Source organism: Mauremys reevesii, linkage group 2, assembly GCF_016161935.1.
Source record: "Mauremys reevesii isolate NIE-2019 linkage group 2, ASM1616193v1, whole genome shotgun sequence".
In the NCBI taxonomy this organism is placed as follows: domain Eukaryota; kingdom Metazoa; phylum Chordata; order Testudines; family Geoemydidae; genus Mauremys; species Mauremys reevesii.
In genome coordinates, this window is record NC_052624.1 from 103,854,633 (window position 1) to 103,873,829 (window position 19,197).

The window sequence follows — 19,197 nt, forward strand, 5'->3', positions numbered from 1 at the left end:
GGGGTCCTGGGGTTTTACCCTGCTTTCATTCTGCTTACTAGAGTTCCTGGGTCCCCTGTGATTCACTTCCTGGGGTGGGACACCTACTGAGGAGGCCCAGTCTATGTCACTGGCTGTAGATTGAACCTGTGGTATCCTGGGTGCTTTTTTCAGTGCCTTGTTTTTCTGTGTCTTGTTTGTCTGCAGCCACCCCCGTGCTGCTCTGTTGCAGAGGGCTGGCCTGCTTTCTAAGTGGTGGCACCAAGGTTGGAGGAACGAAAGGAACACTTTTCCCCTTCGATATACTTATCCAAGGGAGCAGAGCACAGAGTACAGAACTTGCCCTTTCCCTTCTTTTTCAGCCATTATCAGGGGCCAACTTGAGAGAAGAGCTTGGTAAAAGTCCCTGCAATTGCCTGGAGCTCCATGAGGTAAATTTTAGTGGGCCTTAAAAAGCCAGTAACCCCCTCCACTAAAAAGTGGAGAGCTCAAACAAACAAACAAGACAATCATCATCAGGTTATAGACAGGCTAGAAGACCTGACTCTAGGCCTGCTGTGCCTTTGGCAACAGAGAAAATTCTGGAGGAGCTATTCAGCATGAAGAGTCATCTGGAGAATCAACCCAGCCAATCAAAACATCTCTACTCTGCCTACTACAGTGTGGGGACTGCAGAACCCTTTGCTATTGAATTTATGGACCTGCTGTGGGAAGGGTGTAATTTTCAAAAGGCCCACTAATAAGAGTCCACATTGCAATTCCTAGATTTAAATAGATGCCAAGCCACCACAACTCCAATAAGCACCTCTGAAAACCAGGCCCTTGTTATCTTAAATTTGGAACCCAAAATACTGAGGCTCACAAAGTTAATGGCTACTTGAAAATGTTGGCATAAGAGACTTTTGCAAGGTCTCTTAGGACGTCTGTAGCAGGGCTGCCAAAAGAAATAAGACCTCCAGACTTTAAGTCCTGTGTCTCAATTATAAGATCATTTTTCTTTTGGGCTCCTCTTTTTACCCAAACCCCTTTCTTTCCATAATACAACCACATTTTGTGACACCTTGGTTGTTGTCTCTTCCAAGGTCAAATCTTTCTGAGTAAATTTCACCAAACACACAGGCAATGCTAAATGTGAGAAAACAGATGCCTCAACATTTACTTAATTGCAAGTAATCTACACGATATAAAAATACAAGTAATTCTTGATTTTAAGAAAAGTCTCTGAGCATACAAAAAAATTGGATTTAATAAAATCAGAGGAAAATACAAGGCTGAAGGATACACTATTGACAATTTTTTTAACATATAAATTTGGGGTTTACCTGTATGTACTTTAAATGGACAAACTGATCCTACATTTCGCTTGTTTTCCTTCTGTGGCAAGGAGATGTGGATGGTTTTACATAAAATCCCAGCCCTTTTAAAATCAAAGGGAATATTCACATTGACGTCAATGGAGGCAGAATCTCTAACTTCTGTTATATGATTCTCAAAATTCACCTTTTATATTAACTACAGCTAATGTACCTAAAAAGCTTTTGGGGGTGGGGTGGGGTAGGGGGATGGGAGTTATGGGAGATACTCTGAAGTCCCTGTATTTTTCTCTCTTTTTCAATTCTTTTCATGAAAAATCATCTCTTACTGGGGCAACCACCACCAGTTGGAGTCCCACCACCACCACTCACAAACTGGCCAGATGGACAGTCTTAAAGGTATAGAGAGGAAAACAAATCTTACCCTGGGGGCTGCAAATGATGCTTCCTCTTACACTTTGATTTAACCATCTAATGCTACAGCTGCAGAAAACAAATTCTGACAAAGGGTACGTCCATACTACCCGCCCGGGTCGGTGGGTAGCGATCGACTTCTCGGAGTTCGATATATCGCGTCTCATCTAGACGCGATATATTGAACTCCGAACGCGCTCCCGTCGACTCCGGAACTCCACCACCGCGAATGGCGGTGGCGGAGTCGACGGGGGAGCCGCGGACTTCGATCCCGCACCGTGAGGACAGGTAAGTACTTCGAACTAAGGTACTTTGAGTTCAGCTACGCTATTCGCGTAGCTGAACTTGCGTACCTTAGTTCGAACCCCCCCCCAGTGTAGACCAGGCCTTAGTCCAGAGTGGAGTCAAAATGCAGACTTTTGCTGTCAGGCCATTGAAAACTCAAGGCATAGGCTACATTTTGATAAAGCAAATAAAAAATGTAAAGCACTAATACGGGCTATTGCTGTGGAGCTTTAAGTTAATGAGGACCTTAAAGCTGATGTGGAACTTAAAGCTGATGAAGAATTTAAAGACAGAGCTAAAGACCCTGCGTATTTAAACATGCAACTCGGTTCAGTTAACGTGTACTACACATATACTAACTACTATATTGCTGAATAAAAAGTTTCTTCAACTGTACTATATCAACATATTGATGAATGGGAAGCAAATCACATATTTATCTTTCATAAATTGAAGTGCTAAATCCTAACCGTTATTTGTGTCAAAATTCAAAAGTTAGCTGGCAACAAAGGATGGCTGAGAATGGTGTTATTCTTATTACTTGTATCACCGCAGAGCCAGGGAGCCCCAGTCGTGGACCAGAACCCCATTGTGCTAGACCCTGCACAAACAAAGGAAGCATTTCATTAGCAGATAAAGAATGATAGCCATGTGTGCACACCGTAATCAAATGCACTCGACTTGGAATGTAACCCTAAAGAAGTACTGGGCTAGTTTGCTCTCTCATTCTAAGATGGTGTCTATGCTTAGGGTTTTCGCACTGGTGTAACTATGCCAGTGTAGCTGCAAACCCTCAGGGTAGATGCACTGCTCTCGTATAAAACAGGGCTTGAACCGATGTGGCTACAATTCAGTGTTTCTCAAACTTCATTGCACCGTGATCCCCTTCTAACAACAAAAATTATGACCCGACCCTGGGAAGGGCGACTGAAGCCCGAGCCCCACCACCCCAAGCTCGGGGGCCAAAGCTCACACCCAGCTTGAGGGCTTCAGCCATGGGTTGTGGGGCTCAGATTTTGGCTTCAGTCCCAAGCCCCAGCAAGTCTAACACCAGCCCTGGTGACTCCGTTAAAATAAGGTTGCGACCCACTCTGGGGTTCTGACCCACCGTTTGAGAACCGCTGGACTACATTAATGTAGTTACGTCAGTACAAATTTTCCTTATCTAGAGAAGTCCTAAGGTATTTCTTAATGCCTATTGTTGAGTATCTTACTCCCTCTCTCCTGTCTGTCTTCTCTAGTTACATCCCAATCCTGCAAACACCTGCACCTGTACTTAACATTGGCTATGAGAGTACTCCTATTGAAGTCAACATGGCTACTCATAGGCATAAAAGTTAGCCACTTGTGTAAGTGTTTGCAGGACCTGGAAGCTCCTTGGGACTGGAACTGTCCCTTACTAAATGTTTGTACAGGGTCTAGCACAATGGGGCCTTGATCTTCGTTGGAGTAATAAATGAGCGCTCTTCTCTATAGACCTGTTCCTAGGTTTTGTTTATTTGTATTGAGTCTTGTTTGATCACTGTTCTCAAAGGTAGGGGTGGTTTAAGTATGAAGGCCCAGTGAGCGAAGGAACAGGGGGATAAAGGACGAAGGGGTACAGTGATAGAGCCTGATGTGGGCAATAAACACCTCTCAGGAAAACAGTGCTTCCTCTTTTTCCACACAATTTTTGTTTGGGAAACAAAGCAACAGTCTGCCCAAGGTAAAATACCAAACCTAGAGCTGAGGCAGAAGTAAAATAAATGCTTTAAAATTTCAGCATAAGGCATCATAGCTTCTAGTGCAACAGCCACTGATCTACTAAGGTGCCATAAATCTGTCCTTGGCAGAGTATGCCCTCATACATTCATGCCACTCCTACCCAGCTCCATCTCCTTAAGAAAAATAGCAGAGCTTTATTAATATTACTCCACTTTCCCCATACTTTCACTAACCCCCCTACTATATTCCGTCTCCTTAAAGCCTCTAAATTCTTCATAATGAACCTATCTTTCCTGGGAACGCTCCCTACATTCCCATATCAGGTGATCAACTTGTTCTTTAACCTTACATGTGTTACATAACCCAGCTTTGTGTCTACTGACTAAATATAAATTGTTTATTCAGACCACAGGGAGCAGTTAACAGACTAAATATGAGTACTTCACTGATCCTTTCATGACATTGGAGTAGCAGGTTATCCTCTCTATTTTGGGGCATACTTCATAGAATCTTCTTCCTCTTTCTCCTTGGTTCATAATGTTTAAATTCCGGTTTACTGAAAGGAGTCTTTATATCAATTCCTCCATTTTAAAAGCATTTTTTGCTTCCTTATCTGCCCCTTCATTGCCAGATATCCCAGCATGTGCCGGAATCCATGCTAGTACTATGGTCATGCTGGAGCATACTAACCCTGTTGTCAAAAACAATATTTCATTTATTAGCTCACCTCTGCTTTCTCAGGTACCCCCTTTAAGTGCCAGCATACCAGATCATGAATCTGAAAAGATAACAGCTATGGTAAGTTGTATGTCCCTTATTCATAATGGTAATATTATTCCCGCCAATTCAGCTGTCATAATGGCTACAAAATTAGATATTCTTTTAGATTTATTAACTCCAATCTCAGGGATGCACAAGGTTGCACCCACACTACGTGTTTTTTTATATTTAGAGCCATCCGTTTATATTCGAGAACGGTGACTCCATTTACCGTATATAAACTCATAAACTTTATCTGTCATATAGGACAACTCTTTCCCTTTATTTTATAATACAATTCTAAATCCTCATCCAGAGAGACATTTTTTCAGGTATAACTGACTGCCCCATAACTATAGATTTAAATCTTTTCTAGTCTTTCCTTTTCACTTAACTCCTTCACCCACATTTTAACCCTAAAACCCTAAGGGAGTTTATTGTGTCGGGCTACAATTCATCCACTTAATTCCCAACATTCCTCATATATTTTTCCAGTATTCTTATCTGCACTATTTCCCTTTATTTTAGCCCAAAATGTCAGCTCTAACATTTTCTTTCTTAAATAGAGAGGCATTTCACCTGTAGCTACCTGCATGATACACAGTGGCATTGGAAGAAATGTAACACATGCAGTTCATAGCCCTTGATCTTGAATTGATGCTAACTTTCTAAGCTCTGGTCCAGATGCAAAAGTGCAGGCTTGACACGCATACTCCATGACTGATTTTATTAACTCTCTATCTAGCGTCATCAGCACTTTCTTATCTGCTACCCAATTAATCCCAGCAATACTTTTAAACAGATTAATCCTGCCTTAACATTTATTTGTAATACTTCCAGTATGGCCCTTCCAAGTAAGTTAATTATCAAACAATACATCCACATTTAAAACTGTTAACTATATGCACCTGTTTTCCATAAAGATATAAATTGCCCATATCTCTAATTTTTCTCCCACTGAAGATTATTTCCTTTGTTTTAGCAATTGAAAATTTAAATACCCAAGCAGGTCTGAGACCTCTCTGAGTGTTTCATTGATTCTCTCTCTCCAGCCAGACTTATTCTCCAGTGTTAACCTGCAGAGCACAATCATCCACAAATAGGGTAATACCTATTCCTGCTCTCAGACTTTTTGGGAAATCATTTATTATAATGTTAAATAAAGTAGGGCTGACAACACCCCCTGGAAGAGTGCCATTGGCAATATTATAGATACCTGATGAGAATTTCCCTACTCTAACCTGTATGGTCCTTTTACTCAAAAAAATCACTTATCCATCAGAACATTCGTCCTTTCAATCCTACCATTGTCTATTTATATAACAAAAAATCCCTCCCCATAGGGTATCATATGCTTTTTAAATATCCAAAAAACCAGTTATCATATACTCTTCATTACTCATACTATTTTGTATTTCTGTTTCTAATCTTACAATATGATCAGATGTGCCTCTCCCCTTCTTAAAACCGTTTTGCACATTTTGCACCCTACTGATTGGAGTTCCCTCCTTTTAACTCCTCCTCCTCCAGTCCTGGCACGATTTGCAGGAGTAGAGGGGCAAGGTTACTCAAGCCCATAGCAGCTCCTCAATCCCTTCCATGCTGTTGCATATTTGTATACCCCATCACACAGGGACTGAACCAGAGAGCTCATCACACAAGCCTCCACAACTTGAGCTAGAACATGTCTACACTAGGAGTGCTTTGTCGGTGTAGGTATACCAGAGCACTGTAATGGCAAAGTGCAATTTACTGCTGTAGCTTATACTATACCTTATACCACCATCATCCCAAGAGAAACAATCCATACTGGCAAAACTGCCAGTATAACTGTGTCTACACTTGAGCTTTTGCCATCAAAGGTATGTTGGTCAGGGATCACACTTCTTCACACCCCTGACTGACATAGCTCTGCTGGCAGAAGTCTGTAGTTGGCAAACTGAGTTGGACTGGTCATAGAAGGGGATATTTAACATACACTGTCCTGGTGGTTATGCTGGTGCCATTTTTAAAATCTCCACTTTTTTGTGATCCCTTGATGGTTATGCTGTACAGAAAACTTTGACTTACAGAAGGAATGAGGCGGGATGGGAAGAGGCGGGGTTGGGGCAGGGAAGGGGCTTTGGGGTAGGGGTGGAGTGGGGGCAGGGCAGGGGCGGAGCAGGGGTGGGAAGAGGCGGGGCAGGGGATGGAGCAGCACGCAGCTGCGTAGGGCACCAGGAAATGTGGTTCCCCAAATTTCCTGGTGCCCTACACAGCTGCATACTTTGCATATGGGTAGGGACAGCCCCAGTTCCTGCCCCATACCGCATACAATCTAAGTAGTTCAAGTACTGGGTAAATGCAATGTTGTATCATGGCAGTATATCAAATCCCTCTGTCAAATTCCCCTTTCACCAGTGAGTTTTGTGATGGTTACTTAGGGCTAGGTCCTTGGAGATCTACTGAACTCAATGGCATTATGCTGATCAGCAATGGTTCAGGATCTGGCCCTTCAACTATATCAATAACTTTTAGTTCCATTTCTCTCTGTTTCCATTTCTCTCTGTTTCCAACTATCTCACTTACTATTATGAGAATGTTACGGCCAAATACAGCAAAGAGCAACTATTGGCAGACTTATGTCTCCCTTACGCCCGCTAAAACTTTCCATGAATGCCAGTGGGAGTCTGAGGTATGGAAGCATAGCAGGATTGGGCCTGTACGAGGAGGTTGTCATTTATAAATATTGACTTGACTGTTTATTTCATGTAGTTGCTTGTAAAATTCTTTTAGGCTGAAGCAGAAGGCACAGTGCAGATGGCAAGGATATTTTTCACAGTTTTCATGGTGGATAACAATATACGTGACATTTTGCTCATTAAATGTAAGCTCTGGTATGTGAGTAAATATGCCAGGCATCTGTGCTCTAAAATTACCAATATGAAAATGAACAACTCAAGTGTTTCAGTCAATAAATGTACAGCACACAATCAACATTCAGCAATTTTATGGCTATTGTGTGAAGGAAAAGCCCTGATTACAATATTGCAGGGAAAGTTCCTATACTGGCAGACAGTTGGCCATATTGATCTAATACTCCCCTGCCCTCTATATTTTATATTATATAGGCCTGATCCAAAGATCATTGAAGTCAGTGGAAAGACTCCTATTGGCTTCAATGAGCAGTGGATCACACCCAATGAATCTATGTTTTTAGTGGAAATAACACCTGCACTGCTGATCCTGGCAAGATAAAGCCATGGAGAAAAGAAAGGGAGATGACCAGGATAGGGGAGGAAAGAATGGGAGAAAGCCAACATAGGCAAAGATGGAGGAACAGATGAGCTAGACTGCAGAAGTTTGGGGAGGGAAAGAGAAGGGCCATTGGGGAGGAAATGGGATATGGGTAGGGTTGGACAAGAAGAAATAGCAAAATGGTTGAGCAGCAGTAGTAGTGGGTGAACAAGGGCAGAGAAAAGAGAATGGATAGTGGAAAATGTGGGGAAGAATACATCAAAGAAAGAACAACGGGAAAGGAAAAAGTGCTCCAGTTCAGGAAAAAAGAAGAGTATGCTTTCACAAAGAAAGAAAAGAGAGGGGAATATAATGTACATGGAAAGAAAAGGCAGAAAGAAAAGACACCTGGTAGTGAATGTTATTTATTTGTGTTCTAGATTTTCTAGAGATATTAGTTTGAGATGGCTGCATTACTCAACAGCAGTGAAATTAAAAAAGTAACTAGAGAAAAAGACAAATAAGGTGTTTTGCTTCAGGATTTCATTCCAACCTGATCAAATCCAAGCCCTTCCCCAAGTCAAGATTATGGAGGCACAGGTAGCAGCTCTGTATTTAATGTTCGACTGACGTTTGGACTTAAAGCCAGACTAAAATGCTTCTTGTTCCTGGTTAAATTAATTTATTTTGTTTCCATATATGGTACAATTTCGACTCAGAGAACAACTAATTTTTATTTATTATTTTCTTTTATTAAAAGGGTTCTGATAAAAGAGTGACATTTCATGTAAAATTAAAAAAAAAAATAAGCTGTTAATATTCAATTCAAAATACCAGTTCCTGGGTTCAGCTTGTCATAACCTTGTAGTGATACATAAAAAGGAAAGATTTAACAGCCCAAATGAAATGAAAACCCTGGTGCATTCCTAACCATAGTGCTGATAGTGCTTCATGACACTAAAGGGCTTGACCCTATATACCCATTGACCCCAGTGATAAAAGTCTCATAGATTTCAGTGGAAACAGGATTAGGTAATGATGCGACGAGTGGAAAACAGATTGGCATTTACTCAAAGAGGCACATGTCAGAACTTCTTCCTGATCTTGCTCCCTACAAGACCTTTTTATCCCTGGCCCTATTTACTTCTTTCTCAGAGAGCAGCTCAAACATATTTATGCCCTGTGTCCACCTGTTTCAAGTGGATTTGTACTCAGCATGGCTAAGCCATGCTTCCACTGCCTCTGCCTGTGTCATCGTGTCTACACTACTATTTATATCCGTGCTATCTCGATGAGAACTAGCACACGTATGTGTACATGAGCGGGGAATTACACCCCAGCTCACAGTACAGAAGTAGATTAATGCAATAAAGATTGTAAGGCACTCAGACACTACATAAATGGGGGCCAAATACTAATAAATAAAATAAAACATAATAATAAATAATAAAAATACCTGGTTCTTATAAGAATACCTTAGGTAGATGGACCTGGTCTGTCTATAGTAGCCAGTGGTGTAGGTAGAATACCAGACTTGATGGACGAGTGGTCAGGATACCAGGGTGAGTCAGCTGTATAGCTCTGCATATTGATCTGTGCAAGGTCCTAGAACCTGTCATCTTGTCCAATCATCTTATCAGAGGGGAAAACAGGAAAGAAGGTAGTTGCAAAAGTGAAGAAGTGCTGGGAAAGAAATAATAAACAATCTAGCGATAAATTTAACAGAAAACTGGTTTGATACCTTACATACTAAACCAAACAATAACGCAATCATACATTTATGAATATGACAAGGAAGCATTTCCTTACACAATACTGAAAACCAGAAAGATGCTAATTTTGTTGTACTTTTAAAAAACATAATAAAAATCGATACACCATATTGAACTTAATAGGAGTTTTTCCATTAACTTCAGGAGTTTTGCATCAGGTCCCATGAAAATTGGAGCATGTACAAATCTTTATGATATCAAAGCAAGTATTGTGCTAATTCAGAGCTATTTTGGAGATTAGTATGGGCTCAGTTGTGCATTCCTTTGCACCTAAAACTCCTACTGAAGTTATTGAGAGCTCTGGGTGTGCAAGAAATGCAGGGCTGGGTTCTATATTTGTAAAGAATGTACTTTATGCCACTGCTGCTTCATTGAGTAATGTCTTGCTCCTCAAATAGCCCCAAGGGGCTCCAGATTTGATGGCCACCCCATTAAGGGGTAGGGGACTATTCAGCATGAGGGAAGGTGGCAGAATCTAGCTGCCTGAAAGTTTGCAAACACTGTCCTTTTTCCTGCAAATGTCCATAACCAGTTTATTATTATAAAGGTCTATTCCACCCATAGATACTCTCTCAGGCCATAAATCCTACTTAAAGTGAAGAATTGGAAGTCTGCATGTTCAGTATTAATATATTCTTTTGCTAACACCAGACTATTCAATGCATAAGACATTTACTCCAGACAGATAACAATGAGATATTTCCAATGATTTATGATATATATTTTATAATTTAGAAGAAGCTGTGAGTAGTAAGATGCTGCATCTGCTTTGCATTTGTTAAAAATGGAGAAATCCTAGATATTTTAAAAGAACTGCAAAGGTTTTGCTGTTACCAACTGGCTTGTAAGATTCCTAAAGAGGAAAGCTGTTTTAAAAATACAGTTAGCATCGAATTTTAAAAAAAAAATTGTAGCATTAATCACCTCCCTAAGATCTTGAGAAATCAAAGCTATAGACTTCCTGTTGTCCCTGATAGAGTATGTGACATTATGACTACCATAAACCGTGAATGGAAAGAGCAACTACATTCTAACCCCATCAGCCAGCCACCATTCAATGCAGTATAAGGCCCTTGACTTTGTATGGCCTTGACCTGGCTAAAGGATACTGCAGGGCTGAGTTTTATGCATCTGGTTCCGGGCAGATATTTGATGCAGCAGAAAACAAGGGGGGATTGTTAAGGAAGGGGTGTAGCTTTGTTTACATGCAAAATAAAGACTAGATGTTTCCAAAATTAGATCTGATAGTATCGTTATTTGTATGCAAGCCCCATGTGCAACCATACGAATTATTATAATAATAGAGCCTGTGTAACATGCTAGGTGCTTCATATAAATTAACAATATTTAATATAAAACTCAAAATCAACATCATCCCTATAGGACTGCGAGTGCTCTACAATAGAATGAGGCCAGCAGACAGGCCTCGGGATAAAAACTCCGGAGTAAACCCATTGTATTCCTAACCCACCTCCTCCCTGCACCACTGATAACAAATTTGCTAGCAGGGGAAAGGGCCCAAGGGTGTGAGTGAAAGCTTTACAAACACACCATTAATTACATTGTAATAAAGAGATGAATTACTCATTGGAGTGGAGTAAGGAAAAGCCGAGGGAACATAAAAGTTTCTGTGGAGGTGATAGTGTGGGAGGAGAGTAAGAAGCTGAGGTGGCCAGGTGTGGATAAAGCATGCCGAGGACTATAGCAAATCAGAGTCCACAGATCAATATATTGTCCGATTATAAGATTTATTGGTCAATAGCCATACATTGTCACTGGCTTTTCATTGGCTTCATAAAATTATATTTAATTATATGTTTATTTCTCAATTATGCAAATCCCTGCACTTGAGAGGCTGAAGGGTTCTGCTTTAGATAATGATTGAACTGTGGTTTCTCCAATAGGTGTACAGCATTCCAATCCCTGCGCTCTGCCTAGCGCATGCTAGTGTTTCACAAGGGCTGTGCTGCTATAGCATTATAGTAGCACCTGGAGACTCCAGCTAAGAACAGAGCTCTGGTGTTCTCGGTATACAGACACATAGTGAGAGACAGTCCCTGAACTGAAAGGGTGGGTGGGGGAACACTGGCACAGAGACGTGATGGCCCTGATTCTCACAGATATTGAAATCGATGGAAGTTAGGAGCCTAAATACCTGGCCACCTTAATGTCCACCCTGTTACCACAGATGGCCACTGCTCCTTTCAGCCTACTCCCACTCCCTCAATGATCCTGAGGAATCCAAGACACACAATGAGCCACACATTTCTTCCTACTTATTTTAAATGTTCCCATTCCTGCCTGTGTCTGAGCATCAGTAATAGTGGTGTTGGAGAAAAGGCCAACCTCACCTCCTGCTCATTCAGATTTCAAACTGTTTTGCATGTCAAACATACTGTTTTTTGAGTTGAGGAGAGAGACAATAGGGGGAGCTATAAAATAAACAGAGCCGGATTTTGGCTGGCCCCATTGTGGATGTGCACATGGATGAGAAGAGTGCAAGAAACCTCTGGACACTTTGTCGTCAGCACCACTGGCCACAATGCCAGTGCTGTGCTCTTCAAAATGGCACCCCAAAATGTGTGAGAAGGAGGCATGTCCATGGACCCAACTCCTCACCTCTGCATCAGTGGATATAGCCAGTCAGCTGCTAAGGAAGCTCTGTGAAACATTGTGCATGATTAGTAGTCAAGGACAAAAAATATTTATACACTCCTACTGAAACAGTATAGAGTGGTTAAAAAATACTCTCTCGCAGAGCCCCCTCAATGCCCTCCAGTTCCATGGGCTTCTCAGGGAAAGCCCTCAGAACAGGTCTTCTGTCCATACAGAAGAGACTGGTCCTCATACCTCAAGCCACAGGAGGTAATGATCAGTTCATGACATGGGAATAATATCTAACCCTCCAATCTCTCATCCTGACCCAAAACCAAATCCGGAGTATGGATTGAGACTTCAGTCACCTGAGATAACCCCATAAGGTGACCATGAAGTCTTGAGCCAATCCAGAAGTTTTATCACCTCTGTGGAAGCCAAATTCAATAAGCAAAATCAGCCTCGGTGTCTCCCAGACCACAGCAGAGAGAAACTTCATCAACTCATGCAGGGACTTTGCACCGCAACAAAGCAATCTATGCTAGCATTAACTGCATTTTAACATTATTATATAGTGTAGTCCAATGGATAAAGCACTTAGTTGGGTGTTTAAGGGCCTGGTTTTAGTCCTGGTTCTATCTGCTAGGTGACTTTGGGCAAGTCACTTCGGCCTAGATCCTCAAAGGCATTTCGGCTCCTAACTTCCATTGTTTTCAGTACTGGTGAAGATTGGGGCCTTCACCTCTGTGTGCCTATGTTCCCCCTCTAGGTGCTACTATACTACTTTATCAGTACAGCCCTTCTGAAACACTAGCAGGAAGAGTCCATGTGGGTAGCACTGTTACTCAGAAGCCTATTTAGCACTGGTTTTCAAACTGCCTCTCTTTTACACTTCTACAACTTGGCCACGAGTAAAGGCTGGTGACACATATTCCAATAACTATTCCAGATAGCCTGGATCCTTAAAGAGATTGGGCCCCACATGAGGGAAACACTTTTGTTATAGAGTAAGTTCCCCAGGCAGTGTAGAGATACTACACTTCCAGTACACACCTCATGAAGACTTTGGTTCCCCAATGACACAATTCCTGCTTGGGAGCAGAGATAAAGCGGCCCAGGACAGGGCAATGACAGGCTGCAGCTACACAAAGCAGCAGGATACACCTCTGCCCCGATATAACACGACCCGATATAACACAAATTCGGATGTAACGTGGTAAAGCAGCGCTCCAGGGGGAGGGGGAAGGGGGGGACTGTGCACTCTGGTGGAGCAAAGCAAATTCGATATAATGCAGTTTCAGCTATAACGTGGTAAGATTTTTTGGCTCCCGAAGACAGCGTTATATCGGGGTAAAGGTGTATTTTGTTACCTCATTGCTATACACAGTACCTGTTCAGAATAAAGGGTTTACCAGGACATTGTGAGATCTTGTCAGTGAGATACTGTATGGTACCAGGAGTGGAAGGCACAGCGTGCCAGCAGACCCTGTGAGAGATCAGACCGAAATGGCTGATACAGAGCTTGTGCACCTCACAGTGTAACTCCCCCACCAACTCTAAGAATCAGGGGAAGTGCTGAATGTGCCTGGAAACAGTCCAAACAGCAACCTGAGCTGTATATGAAAGCCAGTGGGCAGGGCCGGTGCAACCCATTAGGTGACCTAGACGGTCACCAAGGGCACTAACATTTGGGGGGCAGCGACCGCGGCGGCCGGATGTTTGGCTGCCATGGTCGTCGGCGGTATTTCGGGGGCGGGACCTTCTGCTGCCTCCATCGGGGGCACCATTTTGGGGGCGGAACCTTCTGCCGCCTAGGTCACCAAAAAGGCTGCTGGCGCTCCTGCCACTGGGGCAAACAAAGTGGAGGTTGAGCAAAAGATTTTTTGTGTGCTCAATACTAGCAGACAGGTGTACAATGCAGTCTAAAAAGATAGGGAAAAAGAAGAAAGCATTGCAGAAATAATGAAAATGTTTGAGGATCATTGTGTCTCTAGAAAAAAAAGGTACTTATGAAAGGTGTGTGTTCAGGATGAGAAGATAGAATTAAAGGGAAACAAAAGAGGAGTTTTCACACGCTTTAAACTAAAAGGTCAATCCTGTGAATATGGAATATTAAAGACTCTCTCATTAAAAAAGAGATTGTCCTGGGATGTAACAATAAAAAAAAAGTCTGTGAACAGTAACTAAGGGAGATGGATCTGATACTAGAAAGGGCAATATATATATATATGCTAAGCAGCAGAACAAACAGAAACACAAATAAAAAGCCTAGGGAAAGGCTCTAGTATATGACTGAGAGTACCTTAGTTAAATCAGCAAGGGAAAATTTCATAGAAACTAAATTGACCAAGTACAGAAACATGCAAAGCAGGAATAATGCCAGTGATGTGGCAACCAGCATAAATATAGGAAATGCTCAGTATTCGGGCAAGTATGTAGAATCTATAATACACCCCACTATTATGCTAAAATGTGAAGAGAAATCAAGAAAGTGCATGTATTAAGTGCAGATAGGAATTCCTTAAGTGAAGAGAGAGCTGATCTTAAATAGAATAATGGCAGAGGCTGAAAACTTAAAGATTGGCTAATTAAAATGTGCAGAAATGGCACATAGGTGACATATAAGATAGACACTGGGGCACAGCTACATGTGATGACAGAAACTGAAATAGAGAGATGTACGGAGCACATAGAAATGGCAGAGTCAAAAAGAACCTGTGAAAGACTATAGTGGAGGAACAATTCCAGTGTTGGGAGACTGCACACTGACACTTAAATACAAAGGGAAAACAATAAAACAAGAGTTTGTGGTAGTACACAGAGGCAAGCAGCCAGTCTTGGGTCTACACACATATGAGGTGCGTGGTCTTGTTAAGAGGATGTCTGACATAGAGAGACAGAAAGACAACATAGAACCAGATATGAAAGTATAATAGCAACATTTCAAGATATATTCACAGGAAATGGGGGCCTCTTAGTAACATACATGATGCCGTTAAGAGAAGATGCAGAACCTGTGGTACATGCTACATGAAAAGTTCCACTAGTCTTAGAGGGTAGAAGAAGAGCTGCAACACATAACAGCAAATGGTATCATTTGGAGAATAGAAGAACCAACAGACTGGGTTCACTCCTTAGTAATTGAAAAGAGGAAAAGAGGGGGACTATGGCTGTGTATGGTCCCCAAGGAGTTGAACAAAAACATAAAAAGAGAACACTACCACTTGCCAACAAGAAGTAAATTATCTGAGATGGCAGAAGCCAAATTCTTCAGCAAATTAGATGTACTGGCAGGATTTTGGCAGATCTCCTTGGACACTGAGAGCTCCACGATCTGTACTTTCAACACAGCATTTGGCAGCTACTACTGCTTCTTCAGACTGTCTCTTCAGAATACATTTGGCTCCAGAATTATGTCACTGTGCAATGAGCCAAATGCTAGAGAGTCTAGCAGGTGTGAGAGTGTACATAATAAGACCAAATGTCAATTTCAAACAGAAATAACGTAGTAGGGAGAGAGACAGACTGCAAAGGGAATCTTGCCCGATGAATCAAAGATTCAGGCAATACTGAACATGCCGAGATCTGAAGATAAAAAGGGAAGTCAAAGGCTGCTAAGTATGCTGATCAGCTCACACAACTCACCTAAGACATCTTCTCCACAAGGTCACAGAATGGGCACTAATGCCAGAGCATGAAGAGAGTTCAATGATTCAAAGCACATTCTGACATCAGCTGTGGTGCTGCAATTTTTTGACCCACTGTAAGAGATAATACTCTCCACAGATGCCTTCAAAGGAAGGCTGGGAGCAGGGCCGGCTCCAGACCCCAGCCCAGCATGCAGGTGCTTGGGGCGGCCAACGGTGAGGGTCGGCACGTCCGGCTCTTCGGTGGCAATTCGCCGGCGGGTCCCTCACTCCCTCTCGGAGCGAAGGACCAGCTGCCAAATTGCTGCCGAAGACTGAAGTGGCAGCGGTAGAGCTGCTGCCGAAGTCCCGCAGATCGCGATTGTGGCTTTTTTTTTTTTTTTTTTGCTGCTTGGGGCAGCAAAAACCCTGGAGCCGGCCCTGGCTGGGAGCAGTACTATTCCAGTGTCATGGAACTGATGGGTTGTCACTCTTAAATGCATCTACACATAGGTGCCGACTTCCCTGCTTTCCAGTGGGTGCTTGATCCCTGCTCTGCCCCCGGCCCTGCCTCCACTCCAGCCCTTCCATGAGGTCCTGCCCCTGCCCTGCCCCACCTCATTCCAATCCCTTCCCCAAAGTCCCTGCCCCAACTACGCCCCCTCCCTGCCCCTATTACAACTCCTTCCCCAAATCCCCGGCTACGCCTCTTCCCTGGCGCCACACCTGAGGGCGCCACGTTTCCGCTCCTCCCTCTCCTTCCCGGAGCGTGCTAACGCCACCAAACAGCTGTTTCGTGGTGGCCGGGGGATGAGCTGGGAGGTAGGCAGAGGAGCAGGGAGGCAGCATGCTCAGGGGATGGGGAGGAAGTGGGGCGGGAGAAGAGGGGAGCTTGGCTGCCAGTGGGTGCAGAGCACCCACTAATTTTTTCCCATGGGTGCTCCAGCCCCGGAGCACCCACGGAGTCAGCGCCTATGCATCTACATGCAGAGCAGATGTACGCACAAATTGAAAAAGAGACACTAGGTTTGGCGTATGAGATTTCAAGACTTTCTCTAGGGTTGTAGCTTCAAAGCAGAAACTGATCACAAACCACTGACTGCAATACACACAAAAAAAAAGGACTTGGGGAAGTACCACCAAAGATACAGCAACTACTTTTGAAAATACAAAAAAAAAAAGTTCCAATCTGGACATCACTTAGTAATTGCAGACATGAACATGTGCTCTTTCTGATAGTACACAGCCTATGATCTGGAACGAGCATGATAAAAGCATCATGTGCTGTGTCTCCAGGCATAGGAGATGAACTGGAGACAGAAACAGCTAAATATGAAGTGCTGCAAGCAGTGATACAAACTATAAGTAATGATGGGGGGGAACCAACCCTTCCACCTGCCTATTTCCACTATAAAAATGAGCTTTCAGTGATCTCAGCAATGCTCTCAAATGTAGATTGAGGTTCCCACAATAATGACAAGGAAAATATTGGAACAAATACACTCAGGATGCCTGGGAATGACCAAATCAAAGAGGAGAGCTAGAGAAGTTGTATGCTTGCCACAGATGAATAGTGACATTAAAGAAATGGTGAGCAGGTGTGGAAGTGCTCCAGGAAGTGCAGACTTCACTTCTTCATGCAGGCTTTGGTTTTCTGGGACACATTTCCTGCTGTGGGCAGAAATAAAGAGGCCTAGGACAGGGCAGTCTCAGGCTGCAGCTACACAGAGTCGTAGGAAGTTTTGGTACCTCATTTCTGTACGTAGTTCTGTTCATAATAATGTGTTTATCTGTACATCAGCATGACATACAACAACACCCATCTCCAACTGGTTTGTGGATCACATTCAGGCTTAGGTAGGAGATAGGCAAGTGGGCACCTGCCTGAGACAGCAGTGCACATGCTCAAGGCATAAATTTAGATGCCTAGGGTACTTTTACAGCAAAAATGTAGGCGCTGAGTGAATTTAGCTGCCTAACTGGTTAGGTGGCAGCTGAGCAGGTTTTGTGGATCTCAGTAGCACATAATCTGGGATTTAGGCACCTAAATCCCTTTGTAGATCTGGGCTGATGTGTTTTAGAGAAGAGTCACACAGGGCCGCCCAGAGGGGGGGCAAGTGGGGCAATTTGCCCCAGGCCCTGGGCCCCGCAGGGGTCCCTGGAGCAGGGTCCTTCACTCGCTCTGCGGGCCCCAGAGAACTCTCGCGGGGCCTGGGCCCCCCGAGCTTCTTCCACTCTGGGTCTTTGGCAGCAATTCGGCGGCGGAGACCCCCACCGCCAAAGAACCCCAGACCCCCTGAATCCTCTGCGCGGCCCTGAAGTCACAAGACATATTTCTATATCCTTGACTGACATCATGCGGGGCTTATCACTCAGCGGAATATATTAAAAGGCTCTGTAACACTTTAAGCATCAATGTAACCAGTTTCCTTAGAGGTTTCCAGTCAGAATTCACTTTTATTATTTGTTTTCCTCTGCATGGAAGGAAAATATTTCCAGGGTGCAGCACTGTGAAATTTAGTACATGATAGACTTTAGCAAACTAATCTTCCGTTTATTATTGTAGTATGTGACCGTGTTTGCCACTTGACTTGTTCTAGTTATCTATTTTCAGTGTCATTGAACAGAGTAGCGCTGCAAAGGGACCTCCTAAAGACCTCTTGATGTACTATTGTATGTGGCACAATGATTAGGCACTTTAATAAATTATGGGTCCTATAAAATCGATTCTGATATATTTGTGTCATTCGGAGACACCCCCAACAGGTTTTTTTGGGGTTATCTGAATAACGGAGGGGGTCTACTTTACACTGCCCAGAACTAAATTAGTACATGGATGAGTTCTTCCTGTTCTCAGCATCTAGCTCTTAATTTCAGGTGCTGTGAGAAGACAGACCTTTCCAGTCAACCTCAGCGAGAAAGGGGATAAGGGGAGCGAAGATAGGGGATGAAGAGAATAAGAGTACCAGTTCTTGGAAGTCATGATATCATATACACTGGAGACAGGAAAGGCTTGGAGCTCCATGTTTCCCTTTCTGTGAGAGGAGGAGAGCCTGTACCTACACTAGGAGATCATTCTTCTTGAGCAGTATGCTCCTCCTTCCTTCTGAGGAAGCCCTACTGTTGGTTCCCTGCATTGTGACGTGAGGGGGTGAGGAGGCATTTGGGCTCTTCCCATAGGTTTGGCGTGGGGTCAGAACCCTGGACACAGTGTGACTTAATAAAGGTGTGTTAACTTGTGATATTGCCCCTCCATGTTGTTGAATGCACAGTAAGGGAGTTACACGGTAGCTAGCATAGGAGGAGCATTCTGAAGAATGTCTCCGGCAGGACCCATGCTATTCAGGGACTGGTGGGAGATGGCGGGGTGGGGCAGCAGAGCAGAGGCAAGGAGTACCTATATGGATATTTTCCCAGGCTCTCCATGTGTGAGTTAAAACATGTTCCCTAACAGACGAATGTGTAGGAAACTCTATGAATTTGCTCTCTACTACATAGATTACCACCTCACAAGGAAGAATAGGGCCTTTAATT

The 19,197-nt window shown here is 43.2% G+C and overlaps 1 protein-coding gene across 1 annotated transcript in view; it reads right to left on the reverse strand.

The window, feature by feature from the left end:
• The window catches only part of GRB10 (growth factor receptor bound protein 10), a 244,450-nt gene extending 235,108 nt beyond the window's left edge, over positions 1 to 9,342 (reverse strand). The window contains exons 1-2 of the mRNA XM_039524491.1: positions 9,146 to 9,342; positions 4,423 to 4,473 (exon numbers count right to left, since the gene is read on the reverse strand). The gene's annotated coding sequence lies outside the window, so the exon portion shown is untranslated. The remainder of the gene's footprint in view (positions 1 to 4,422; positions 4,474 to 9,145) is intronic.
• Between the last annotated feature and the right edge of the window lie 9,855 nt (positions 9,343 to 19,197).